This window comes from Dipodomys spectabilis, unplaced genomic scaffold (assembly GCF_019054845.1).
Source record: "Dipodomys spectabilis isolate Male_0828 unplaced genomic scaffold, ASM1905484v1 ptg000533l, whole genome shotgun sequence".
Taxonomy (NCBI): Eukaryota; Metazoa; Chordata; class Mammalia; order Rodentia; family Heteromyidae; genus Dipodomys; species Dipodomys spectabilis.
The window spans coordinates 3,316,019-3,327,722 of record NW_024871210.1 but is presented as its reverse complement, the minus strand read 5'-3'; positions in this window follow the sequence as shown (position 1 = coordinate 3,327,722).

The following is an 11,704-nucleotide window of genomic DNA, read 5'->3' as shown; positions in this document are numbered from 1 at the left end:
GTCCTGTGGTATAATTTTGGGAGCTTTAATCTTCCCACAGTAGGGCAGGTGGGCCTCTGGACATGAGGAAGGTGAGGTGAATGTAGAAAAGGTCTGGGATCAATCCCTCAAACCTAACCTGAAGGAAAAAGCAATGTAGAGAACACCTTATGCATAGCGTGGCCTGGTTCATGAAACTTCTCTCAATCCTCTGTGTGTGCACATGTGTGCAATTCTCTTCCTGTGTGCTTTATACTTTGGTCTTGCCATTAATTCTTTTTTTTTACACAGCTGTCTCTGTACCCTGTCCACCTACTTATCTCCCAACAGTTTGCAAGGCCTGATAATGCCCTCTCCTCCCTTTCTATTGAAAGCGTACAAGTGTAGAGCCCCTTCCCCCCCCCACACACATTACATGCTCCCTGCCTCCCAGCCCAGCCCCTACAATTTCACATAAAGGAATTATTTACATATAAACAGAAGTAAATAAGCCAAATGTGAGAAATATGCAGCCAGATGGATTGACTTCTCTTGTAGTAAAAAGTACATTTGTGATTCAAAAACTAAAACTAAAACTAAAAATCTTTCTCCACCCATGGAACAAACACAAAAAACAGTTGAGTCTCCAGTAGTTGAGCACCAGTATTGAGTACAAGAAAGCTCAGGAACTTTACTGAGTTTCCAACTTTAAGGCCTCGGAACCATATTCAAGGTTTAGGTCACTTGTTCAAGGCTCAGAACTGAGTTCAAGCCCCAGGCTCCTAGTTCAAGGCACAGGATGTGAGTTCAATTTCTAGGTCCCATTTTCAGGGCGCAGGCTACAAATTCAAGGCCCAGAAATGAGTTAAGTTCCTGGGCCAACATTCATGGCATAGACAGTTAGGTCAATGAACAGAATGGAGTACAAGACCCAGGCTGAGTTGAAGGCCTAGGAACCAGTTTCAAAGCCCCAGCTGTGAGTTCAATTCCCAGGCAATGAGCTCAGGCAAGGATCTCTGTTCAGGTCCCATTTCCCTATTTTTCAATCTCAGATGACAAGTTCATCTCAGGACATGAATTCAAGACCCAGGCTGTGAGCTTAAGGCTCACACCTGACTTCAATGTCCAGCTACGAGTTAAATGCCTAGGATCCAAGTTCAGAATCCAGACCTCCTCACTCCTACTCAGGAAGTAGAGGAGGGAAGGCCACCCCTCCCCCCCACTAGAGGATCTCTCAATCTTTGATATTGACAAAGACCCATGGAGCAGCTAGCTCCAACTAAGGCGTTGGAACAAAACCAAAAACTATTTAGCAGGTCACAGGAACCTGACCTGACCTGCCAGGCTCAGGCCCACCCAGAAGTAAGTCACCCAGGCTATTCATATACAAGAAGCTTTTAGAATACATAATAGATCAGACCATAACAGGAAATCCCACCATCACAGTATAATCTGCACAGGATCAGTTCAGACCAAGGAAAAGATCCTTAAAGCTGTCAAAGAGACAAGATAAATCACCTATAAAGGGAAACTAATTAGAATCACTTCAGATTTCTCACAAGAGACAATAAAAGCAAGATGATCCTGGAATTATGTACGCAATGCCCTAAAGGCAAACAATTATGAACCAAGAATACTGTACTCAGTAAACTCTCCTTCATAACCCAAGGTCAAATAAAAAACCTGCCATAGCAAAGAAAAAGTGAAAGAATATATCTCAACCAAAGGAGCCTTGCAAAAGATACTTAAAGATGTCCTACACATAGAAAAACAACAAGACCACACTAAAGGCCAAGAAACCGCAAACAAACTGAGAATTCAAGAATCATAGGAAGAATCCAGTTGCCACACGTCCCAAGATAGTTGATAAAATGGCTGGACATTCCAAATACCTCTCAGTCCTCTCTCTCAACATTAATGAATTTAATTCTCCAATTAAGGGACCTAAAGTGACTAGTTAGATTAAAAACCAAGATCCTCCTATCCTCTGTCTTCTGGAGTCACTCCTTGCCCATAAAAACAAACACATTTTGACTGTGAAAGTCTAGAATAAAATCTACCAAGCCAATCACCCCTATAAACACACAGGAGTTGCAATTATAAAATCAGATATAATAGACTTCAAATTAAAATTAGTGAGAAGAGATAAAATCACTGCATAATAATAAAGGGATCTCTGCCTCAGGAGGATATTACAGTTCTAAATCTCCATTCGCCAAACAGTGGAGCACCAAAATTCAAACAAGAAACACTGATTTCCCTCAAATCTCACATAGATCTAAAGGCATTAATTGGGGATTTTAACACACCACTATTCCTACTAGGTAGATCAACTCGGCAAAATCTCAACAGAGAAAATACAGATCTAAACAACATTATAGATCAACTAGATTTAAAAGCATGTACTGAATATTTCACTCAGCAGCATCAAAATGCAAATTGTTCTCAGCAGCACATGCAACATTTTCCAAAATAAACCACGTTTTAGGTCAGAAAGCAAACTTTTCCAAGTTCAGATAAATTGAAATTATACCATGCATTCTCTGAGGCCATAAGGGAATAAAAATTCAAACTCAACACAAAAGCCCCCAAAGAAAGTCCTGTAACACCTGGAGCTGAACAACACACTGTAGAATCACAAGTGGGTCATGGAAGAGATTAGAAAAGAAATTCAAAGCTTCACGATATTCAACAAAAATAACCACACAAATTACCAGCTCCTTTGGGACACAGCCAAGGCAGTACTCAGAGGCAAGTTTATAGGTCTGAGTTTCTACATCAACATATTGGAGAGATCTGAAACCAACAATTTAATGAGACATCTGAACCTCTTTGAAAAATAGCAGCAAGATAAACCCCAATCCAGTAGACGAAATTGTCCAAGAGAAGAAGGATTTAGGATTTTTTTTTAATTCCTCATGATTGGCAACCCAGAGTTTTCTAGACTTCACTGGTCCACACCAGATACTTGCTAGATAAAACTGTCAGATTAAAAAAAAAAAATCAGAATTAAATGAATTAGAATCCAAAAACAAAAAAAATAGAATCAACAAAACAGAGATTTGGTTCTTCGCACAAATTAACAAAGTTGACAGTCCATTAGCAAATCTTATCAGAAAAAGAAGAGTACACACCCAGATAAATTAACTTAGAGATGCGTATAGAAAAATCAGAACAGAAACAACCATAAATCAGAACATTATACGGGAATACTTCTCAAAACTTTATCCTAATAAGTTTGAGACCATGGCAGAAATAGACCTGTTTCCTAGCAAATATCCACTATCAAAACAAAACCAAGATGAGCTAAATCATCTTAACAGTCCCATATGAAGCATTGAAATAGAAACAACAATAAGAGACCTCTCATCTATGAAAAGCCCAAGAACAGATGGTTTTACACCAGAATTTTACCAGGGCTTAAATAAGAGCTCACACCAATACTCCTCCAAACTCTTCAAGGAAATTGAAAGAGAAAGTTCGCTAACGTACTCATTCTATGAAGCCATCATAACTCTCATCCCAAAACCGGGGAGGGATTCATAATAGAAAGAGAAGTACAGACCCATTTCTTTGATGAGTATTGATGCAAATTTTCTCAACAAAATTTTGGCCAATCGACTTCAAAAATTCATCAGAAAAAAAAAATTCACCAGGAACAAACAGGATTCATTTCAGGCATGCAAAGCTGGTTCAATATATGCAAATCAATTAATATAATTCATCACATCAACAAGAGCAAGGATAAGAACCACATGATTATCTCAATAGATGCAGAAAAAGCATCTGACAAGATCAAACACCTTTTTATCATGATGATTCTGGAAAAATTAGGACTCCAGGGAACATTCCTCAATAAAATAAGGCTGTATATAACAAACTGCAGGCTGTATTATACTCAATGGTGAAAAACTAAAGCCATTTACTATTAACTCAGGAACAAGAAAAAGAAGTCCAGTCTCTCCACTTCTCTTTAATCGAGTATTAGAGTGCCTAGCTACAGCAATAAGACAAGAAGCAAACATAAAAGTGTTTCAAATAGGGAAAAGTGAAATAGAACTCTCTCTCTAACAGATGACATGATCTTGTTTTTAAAGAATCAAAAGGACTCTACTCCCAAATTACTCAAGATGATTCAAAACTTTGGCAGAGTACCAGGGTCTGAAATTAACCCTCAAAAATCAATGGCTTTTCTGTATGCCAACAATGAGAAAAGTGTGGCTGAAATTAGGATACGCCATTCATAATATCCAAACAAAAAATAAAATACCTACGAATTAACCAAAGAAATGAAGTATCTCTCTGCTGAAAACTTCATAAACATGAAAAAGGAAATCAAAACACAACTCAGAGAGTGGAAAAACTCTCATTCTCCTGGATTGGAAGGATCAACATTGTGAAAATCGAAATACTACCTAAAGCTATCTACAAATTCAATGCGATAGCTATCAATATTCCAAGCTCATTCTTCAAGGAAATAGAGGCATTCCAAAATTTCATATGGAACAATAAAAGACCTCAAATAACAAAAACATGGAGAAATATCAACACCATATTTCAAACTTTTCTACAAAGCCATAGGAATCAAAATAGCTTATTACTGGCCCAAGAACAGAACTTAGGATCAATGGAATAGAATTGAAACCCGGAACTGAACCTACAGCCCTATAGCCAACTAAACTTTGAGAAGAGAGCTAAAAAAATAGAATGGAAGGAAGACAGCCTCTCTGGTAAATGGTGCTGGCAAAATTGGTTAATCACATGTAGCAAACTAAGCTAGATTCTAATATATCATCCAGCACCCGAATCACCTCCAAATGGAGAAAAGACCTTGGAATCAAAGTAGACACTGAAAACATTACAGGATGGATGGAGAAATCCTAGGTCTCCTTTGCAAGGGCCGAAATTTTCTTAATAAAGACTCAGAAACACAAAAAATCAAAAAGCTTGGACAAATGGGATTCCATGAGCTTCTGCATGGCAAAGGACATAGCTTGCAAGATCAATAGAAAACCCATGGATTGGGATAAGATCTTCACTAAACATACAACGGATAGGGGTCTTATATCTAAAATATACCTGGAACTCAAAAATCTGAATCCCACAACAACAAATCCTCAAAGAAACAACTGCACAATTAATGAGTGGGCTAAGGACTTAAAGAGAAACTTCTGTGAAGAGGAAAGAAGGATGACCAGTAGATACATGTAGAAATGCTCTACCTCCCTAGCCATAAAATAAATGCATATCAGAACAACATTGAGATACCACCTCGCCCCAGTTAGAATGGCTATAATCAAGAACTATAATAAAAACAGATGCTTGAGGGGATGTGGACAGAAATGGACCTTACTGTATTGTTGGTGGGAGTGTAAACTTGTTCAACCACTTTGGAACGCAGTATAGACGTTCCTTAAAACACTTCACATATGACACAGCAATTCCACTTTTGAGCATTTAACAAATGATCACACACAAGACCATACTAAAGCTACCAGCACAACTATGTTTTTTGCAGCATTATTTACCATAGCCAAGATATGGAAGCAACCCAGATGTCCCTCAGTAGATGAATCGATCAAGGAAATGTGGTATATATACAAAATGGAATTCTATGCTTCTATCAGAAAGAATGACATTGCTCCAGTTGTAAGGAAATGGAAAGAATGGAAAGACTTGGAAAAAATTATGTGAAGTAAGCCAGGCCCAAAGAAACATGGGTCTCATAGTTTCCTTTATTTCCAATAACTAGTATATATCTGAGACAAACAGAAAAGGTCAGATATGGTGATTTTAGGTGAAATGAACCCCAAGATAAGTATTCAAATATTGTTTCTTTCTTATGATTGTTTCTAACATATTCATAAGATGACTTTTTGTTATTTTTATGTCCCTCCCCCACTGTATAACCCCTGCTTTCACTTTATTTGATGTTGATGTAATTTGTGAAGGGGAAGAGAAAAGATAAATCATTCAAATAGGGATACAGGTGGGCCCATTGTAACAATGAGAGTTACAAGTCATTATGTCGCAAATCGAACTTTACTAATTTAGTCGGGAGCTGGGGTGGAAGGGGGGAAAATGTATGGGGGTCGGAGAGTGGGAGATGATAAGGGATGGGAAAGGTAAACAAAGTAGCAGGCAACTATGCTTGATAAGAAATGTACTCCTTGCATGCGGTTCAGGGAAGATGGCAGAGAAGAAGCTGGAGGCTAAACAAGCTCTGGCATAGAAAGCAGTTTTTGAGTTCCAGTGAACAGTCCCAAGCCAGAGAATCACACCAAGTGTGCCATCACAGGACAGAGAATTAGGCCAGAGAGGGAAAATCGAGGCAAGGAGACAGATCTGAGTGCGTGCTAGCAGCCGCAGCTGCGGCAGCAGTGGTGGTGGCAGTAGCCACAGTTGCCATACCTGCAAAACAGAGAGTTCCGGAAGAAGGAGCCAGATGTGGTTGGTGAGTGGATTCTACTCAACACCAGCAAGAACTGGACATCTTCAATGAGTGGGCATCTTCATCCTGCAGTTTGCTGACCAGAGACAACCCAGGAACCAAGACTCGGTTTGAGTAGAAGCCTGATGTCCTCACTCCTTCTCAAGCTGCAGAGGAGGGAAGGCCACCTCCGCCAGTACCGGAGATCTCCATCTTGAAAACTGACAAAGCTCTTCGGAGCTGCTAGTTCCAACTCAGGCCTTGGGAGAAAACTAGAGTCATTTAGCAGGTCACAAGAACCTAACCTGACCTGCCAGTCTCAGCTCCACCCAGGTAAAATTCACCAGCTCGGGCACCAGCCCCAGGATTGGCTTTCTTAACTGGGTAATCAGAGCCAGAGGCTTCCCCTCCCTTTAGTAGCATTGACAATCAATTGAAATTCGGTAAACATAAACCCTGAGAGTGGCTCCGGGCTGGGCTCTGTGAGTTTCTCACAAACTAGCCCCCTAGAAAAGCTACTGTTTGCTGAAAGGCCTCAACTCTACCCAGAACCTAGCCTCATCACAGCATCTCCAAACTTGAGAAAAAAGCCATCTCCCATTTTTGTGATACTCAAAGCAGATCTCCCTCTCATTGAACTAGCCTGGGAAAAGGATCACAAAATCTTGGGTTAAACAGAGCATTTTTCTGCCTGTTCAAACAATGTGATTTAAGAAACCAACCAAGCCACAGAAAAATCAAACACCACAATCAGACCAGAGACTCCAACAAGAGGCTGGTTATGGACACAAGGGAGATGCAGGATTTTTCCCAACCCTCCCCCCCAAAAATAATCAAAAAACTTTCTTCCTTTTTTTTTTGGACCTTTTGTGAAAAAAAAATTTTCTAAACCTTTTTTTTAATTTTTACCTTTTTTAAAAAAATTGTTTTCTTGTAACTTTTATTTTCCTCTGAAAATTTTTGTTTTAAGGTATGTGTGTGTGTGTGCGTTTTTCTTTTTCTTTTTTTCCTTTGTCAAAAACCAAATTTTTTTTGTTTTTTTCTAGCTCTACTGAACGTCTGATTTTTTTTCTTTCTTATCCTTTCATCTTTTCTTCTCTTTCGATCTTCTTTATGTGACTTAATTGTTGTTCTGCACATCCTCAGATAAACCCGTAGTCTATTATTAGACTTATCCTCCATTGTGTACACACTTCATCCTCAAATTTATTACTCAATTCAAAACCTCTTATACTTAAATTCCTTAATATCTCTATAATATTTTAAATATTTTTATTTTTAAGTTTTTCACATCTCCTCTATATCCCTCCACTTCTCTCACTATATCCACGTTCTTCTCTGCATATTTTGTTTTCGATTCTGCATAATATTTTTATTTATTCCTTTTCTATTTTTTTCTGGTCTTTTTGTCCCCTTTCTCTTCCTTCTTTTTTGCTCTCTCTCTGCTTTCTTCCTATCCAACCTATTTCCTGCTTTGAGATTAGTACTTAGTTAACTCTCCCTGTGCCTTCCCACATCACTCTATTCCTATTTTTTACACACATTTTTCCCTAAAAGTAATAAATTCTGGTTTACCAACATTCTTCTTTGCAGTTCGTAGCCCATTAATACATAGTTGTTTGATGTTGAATAGATGAATCTGTTGAAACAGAATTGTATCTGTAATGGGTACTTAGTATTTTCAGAAGAGAGAGATTTTCCTAGTCCATCTGCGAGTTTCAATATTCACTAAGATGTCTTTGTGCTATAGTAAGTATCTGTTGTCAGTAAGTCATTCATGGAAGTCTCTTGATAATATATAGCAAATTGGTAAGAATCTAGTTATATGTAGGCAAAGGACATTGATCACACACATTCTCCTTCATAGGGAAACAAATCTGTGATATGCCTTTGGAAATTTTTGAAGGAAAATTTTCAATTGATTGATTTTGAACTCTAACTTGGTATAACTATATAATGCTATCAAGAAATGGCTTCTCATCATAAGCCAGTGAGTATGTTGAAGCACTTATGCCTAATACAAGGTATGCAGACTTTCAATGTTATAGAGAAATACGGTGAATGATTTATTCTTGCTACTTTTATTCATAACATGCCTGTCATAGGGTTTGTATTCTGGGTTTGGAGGTTGTCCCTTTCCTCTTCAGGTCAAAGCCTGAATTTTGCCAGTTAAGTCACAGGGCCACTTTTGGTTATTTGGTTTTGGGGGTCATTTGGACGTAAGACTCCCATGTACTTTCCTGATCAGGCTGGATTCGAATACATTCCTCAGATCTCAGCGTCCTGAGTAGCTAGGATTACAGGCAAACTCCCCCAGCCACCAACACTTGGCTCTTCTTACTTTGAAAATATAATACCAAATAGAAAATTTAAAATCATGCTTAAGTATTTAAACAACATTGAAGTAATTTTGCATCATTTCCAAAGAGAAGACTTTCATGGAAGTTTTCCTTCCAACTTTCATGTTGCTTCCACCTGAAGAGCAAACCCAGATATCAGTTAGGAAGGGAAATGAAAATTTTCAGAAATCCATAGAGCAAAAAATCATGTAGAAAATTCTTCCTTTGTATTGAATGGGATTCATTCATGGAAGTAAGATTGTTTTCAAAGCCAGTGATTTTCTTTTTTAACGATTGCATTAAAAGAACAGATATTTACCTCCAAAAGTACGGTATCATTTACCTCTTTTTTATAAGGTTAAACACACTTTCTACTGTGTAGAGTTTCCTTTGTACACTGTAAAATATTTCTGAACTAATATTCTGTTTTTGAAGATAATTTCTTGTAAGCATGTACTTTTACTCACGGCTTCTGGAAAACTTACTAATTCACAATTTTCACTATCTCTCAATATCTCCACATTCATCCATCAAAACCTCCTTAACAAACTCTGAAGTAACGCCTCTTCATATGGTAAGATTTGGATAAATGACATGCTAGTGGTAAAGGCTTTTTCATATGAGATCATTTCTTCAATAGGCAGTCGTGAATATTGAAAGGTCATTTGAGGAAGGTTCTTCTACTGCCCTAGAATCACCCGATTGAAAACTAATATATAATGTCCAGACTTATGATTTCTATTTATATGAACACTGTTATCAAAAAGAATGAAAAGTTCACATGAAACGAGTGTACCAATCAAACCTAGATGCTGGGTAGGCAAGGGCAAATAAATATAATCAGTAGGATATTTTTATATGTGAGTTAAAAAGGGTAAGAATTCCACCCAGAGTTCAATTCTACTGAACCACTGCACAATTCTCAGGAAGGCTAAAAGGGAAAAGTTAGTGCATGCTGTGGTATCTCTGCTTTCGAAATTTGTTCTTTCTGGGAGCCATCATGTGGGGTTATGTTCAATAAATTGAGTAATGTTTACAAAGAAATTATGGTTATGGGGTGTAGGAAATGGGAAGGGAAGAGAAGGGGAAAAAAGGAGGTGGCGACAATGCTGGATAAGAATTATACTCATTATCTTGCCCATGTAACCCTTATGTACGGTATTTTCACAATAAAAAAAAGAAATTATGGTTATATAAATAATAAAATACATAGATCCCCATCCCGAAGGCACACTGGAAGCAAGGGACAACAGCAAATGACATACCTTCTTAATGTAGGCTTCTTTCTTCAGAGGGTAAGGTGTTTGCTCTCCTTGGTGAAACTGGTTTATATTGTCACATATATAATAGGTTCAGTTTATATTCTATCTTGTAGCATGTACTAGTTTATTTTCTTCACTTTTCTCTTAGGTCTAAATAACATACATTTTCCTTCGTTTCTCTAAAATTTAGTGGTTTCGCTTTTGAGAAATTAATTGTCCTAAACTTTACTGTATTTATTATAACTCCAAGCAACTACATTAGCAACTACATACTTGTTAAGATATTTTCTACCTATGCAACTGAAGTTGAAATCTTGCAATATGAGCCTCAATATTTCTTCACTTTCCTCATATTTTTATTGTAAATCTTTCATAAGGACTTGTTAAGTCATATTTACTAGCTGTTAACCAAGTTGCAAGATCATGGAATATTTTTAGTAAATGACATGAAACTGGTAAAGGAATCTTTATAGTTTATAGGTCTACTGGGCCACAGTGGGTTATTGATAACTTTGTGGGAATTTTCAATTCTTTAATGCTGTTATCCATAATCTAGAAATATTCTACAAAGTTCATTCATCAGAATATAAAATGCTCAAATATTTTTTTTTTCTGTATGAGACATTGATTACATAGCAGCTACCCGATCTTTCTGTCAGTTTGGCTCTGTGTCCTCAAAATATTCATGAATGTGTCCCATGGAATCAAACCAATAATCATATACTAATTTTGATGGATCCAAAGTCTAAGTAGGAAGTTTAGGTTAGCTTTATTTGTAGCACGAGTCCTACAATAACGTTGACCTTTCCTATGCTAGATGTATTATCTCTCTGATGGTGTGGTCTACATTTCTTGGTAACATGGCATTGCCTTTTCTCTTAGAATGACTGAGTTTAGTAAATAGAGTTCCTTCAGTTTTGCATTCTATCAGGCATAAATCTATCTTCAATGATGACACTTCTTTTCTCATGTTTATACACCAAATAATTTGGTCAATCCTTTCTTCCTTTTAAGTGCAAATCTTTAAAATCCTATCTATCCTTTTACATGAATTATGGCAATTGAATTGAAGTGAACAAAACATGTCAAAAAGTGGCATATTTACTTTCTCCTTGAGGCTGCACAACCATTGGTGTAATTTTTTTTCTAATTCGTTAATTGTTTTATGGAAATACATTAGTCTCTTCAATATACTTCCTTATACCTGGCTCAAAGTAAAACATGCTGTCCTAGGGCCTTAACTCAAATCTCATCTTGCACCTAAAATGAATATCTGTATCTCTCCTAGTAATTATGATTGAGAATATACTAGCCCCTAAATTTGTGGACCCAATCAATTATTGTCACAACAGGCAACAGAAATACAGTTTTCATTTGGAACTCTTTTACTTATTTGAAATGAAAAAATATATACAATGACTAAAAAGTGAACTTCTTCCTTCCTAAACAAAAGCAAAAATTTGGATTGAACTGTGACTAAATACTTGCATAAAAATCACACATGAGGTGATAATCTCTTCTTATTAATCACATATCTTAAATAGAATGTCTAGACCACAAAATGACAATCTGTCAGAAAACAGTTTGAATGTAATTAGTCAAGTGCTATTTAAAAATTCTGGTATCCAAAGCAACCCCTATGATTGAACTTGTTAGTTATTTCCATATTACAAAATGTGTGTTATTTTTTACAGAAACTATATAAATATTGTTTT